Here is a 2,500-nt window from a genome sequence, read left to right on the forward strand (position 1 = left end):
CGGTAGGCCCAGCGTCAGCAGACCAGCAGCGTAACCAAGGACAGTCACGTCAACGGGGCCAGCGAGAGCGTTTTCAACATGCAGGCACGCGATTTAAGACGAAACAGTTCTCGAAAGAGAATTTCCTGGCCACGCTACATGGCGAGGGATTCCGAGAGAAGGCAGTCAATCACCAGGGAATGATCTCGGCAATGATATCGGCCTGCGAGAAAACCATGCAAAGGATGACGTCGTCTTTCCCCGACCCTCATCGGGACGTTTACTGGTGGACGCCACTGATTGCTCTGCTTAGGCAAAACTGCGAGCAGACGAGAGATCGCATGCAGCAGACAAGTGATCTCCAGAACCGAAGTCTGGCTGCAGCCCAATACAGAACAGCTAAAGCTGAGCTGGATAGAGCTATACGTGCCAGCAAAAAGGCTGCCTTCCAGGAATTGATCGATGCTGCGGAGGAAAACGTTTTCGGAGCCGGGTACTTAGTAGTCCTCTCCCGTCTTCGCGGTGGAAGGGCCCCACCCGAGACGGAGAGAGCGAGGCTTGAAAGCATCGTTACAGAGCTTTTCCCGCAACATCCGCCCTTCAACTGGCCCAGCATCAGTTCCGAGGAAGAACAGGAACAGCCTGCAGACCAGCAGACTCCATGGACCCAAGTCACGATCCCGGAACTCCGTCTGATAGCTAGCACCATGCCGAACAAAAAAGCGCCGGGCCTTGACGGAATTCCGAACGCCGCTGTCAAGGCTGCAATCCTTGCGTACACGGACGTTTTCCAGGCGTTGTACCAAAGCTGTCTGGAAACGGCTACATTTCCAGCACCATGGAAACGACAGCGGTTGGTACTGCTCCCCAAGCCGGGGAAACCACCGGGTAGCAACGGGTCATACCGACCTTTGTGCATGCTGGATGCCTTAGGGAAAGTGCTGGAGAAGCTCATTCTAAACAGACTTCACAACCACCTGGAAGATCCTGCTGCGGTGAGGCTGTCAGACAGGCAGCATGGCTTCCGGAGGGGGCGATCTACAATTGGCGCCATTCGAACAGTGATCGAGGCTGGTCAGAGCGCGATGAGATTCCGCCGCACGAACGGGCGGGATAACAGGTTCCTGCTGGTCGTGTCAATGGATGTCAAGAATGCCTTCAATACGGCAAGCTGGCAGGCCATCGCCACTGCACTGCAGATGAAAGGAGTACCTGCTGGTCTGCAAAGAATCGTGAGGAGCTACTTCGAGAACCGAGAGTTGGTCTTCGAGACATCCGACGGCCCAGTAACTCGGTCCATCACGGCTGGTGTTCCACAGGGTTCGATTCTTGGCCCCACCCTGTGGAACACCATGTACGATGGAGTTCTGGACGTCGCCCTTCCGCAGGACTGCGAGATGGTGGCGTATGCTGACGACTTGGTGCTGCTGATTCCGGGCATCGACGTAAATGCAGTGAAGGCTGCAGCCGAGGAGGCGGTCGCCAGTGTCTCTCACTGGATGGCTCAACATCATCTCCAGATTGCGCCGGAAAAGACGGAGTGCGTGCTTATCTCCAGCACGAAGAACCCTACGCAGGTCACCATAAGAGTAGGGGACGTGGAGGTGACATCTTCCCGCACGATGCGTTACCTTGGGGTGACCCTTCACGATCACCTATCGTGGCTGCCCCATGTCCGAGAGGTAACCACTCGGGCAAGGAAGATAGCAGATGCCGTTACCCGCCTCTTGCGCAACCACAGTGGACCAAAGACCAGCAAAGCGCGACTGTTGGCCTCGGTCGCAGAGTCGGTCATCCGATATGCTGCGCCCATCTGGCATGGCGAGGTGACGAAGAGAGAGTGTCGTCGACTTTTGGAGAGGGTTCAGCGAGTCTCAGCACGGAGGGTGGCACGCACCTTCCGTACCGTAAGGTATGAGACCGCCACCCTCCTCGCCGGGCTGACCCCCATCTGTCTCTTGATAGAGGAGGATGCGCGAGTGTTCGAGCGTGTTAATGATCCGGGTCGGTCGATAACGAAGGCAGCCATCCGGTTGGAGGAGAGGCAGCGCACCATCACGATGTGGCAGAGCCAATGGGACGCCGAGGCCGACACCTCCAGATACACCCGGTGGACGCATCGGATAATCCGCGACATCAGCGCTTGGCAAGGCCGGAGACACGGGGAGATGACCTTCCACTTGGCCCAGGTGCTCTCTGGACATGGGTTCTTCAGAGAGTACCTGGCCATCAACGGCTTTACGGAATCCCCTGACTGTCGCAGCTGTGCGGGTGTTCCGGAAAATGCCCATCACGCCATCTTCGAATGCCCCAGGTTTGCTCGAGTGAGGATGGAGTACTTTGGTGAACTGGGGCCGAATCCGGTCACGCCGGACAGTCTTCAGGACTTCCTTATGGGCAGCCAAGACAACTGGAGCAGCTTCTGTGAGGCGGCACGTCGAATAACAACAACGCTGCAGCGTGACTGGGACACGGAACGAGAACAGCGGGCTGCTTCCAATCGTGAGGAAGCTGAAATACA

At 57.0% G+C, this 2,500-nt stretch overlaps 1 protein-coding gene across 1 annotated transcript in view; it reads left to right on the top strand.

Annotated features, from left to right (window-relative positions):
- LOC133394704 (negative elongation factor A-like) overlaps positions 1 to 2,500 on the top strand; it is an 8,036-nt gene that overhangs the window by 4,988 nt on the left and 548 nt on the right. The window contains exon 2 of the mRNA XM_061663229.1: positions 1 to 2,500. This exon is cut by the window's left edge and continues 2,681 nt beyond it; it is cut by the window's right edge and continues 548 nt beyond it. The gene's annotated coding sequence lies outside the window, so the exon portion shown is untranslated.

This window comes from Anopheles gambiae (assembly GCF_943734735.2).
Source record: "Anopheles gambiae chromosome X unlocalized genomic scaffold, idAnoGambNW_F1_1 X_unloc_39, whole genome shotgun sequence".
NCBI classification, from domain to species: Eukaryota; Metazoa; Arthropoda; class Insecta; order Diptera; family Culicidae; genus Anopheles; species Anopheles gambiae.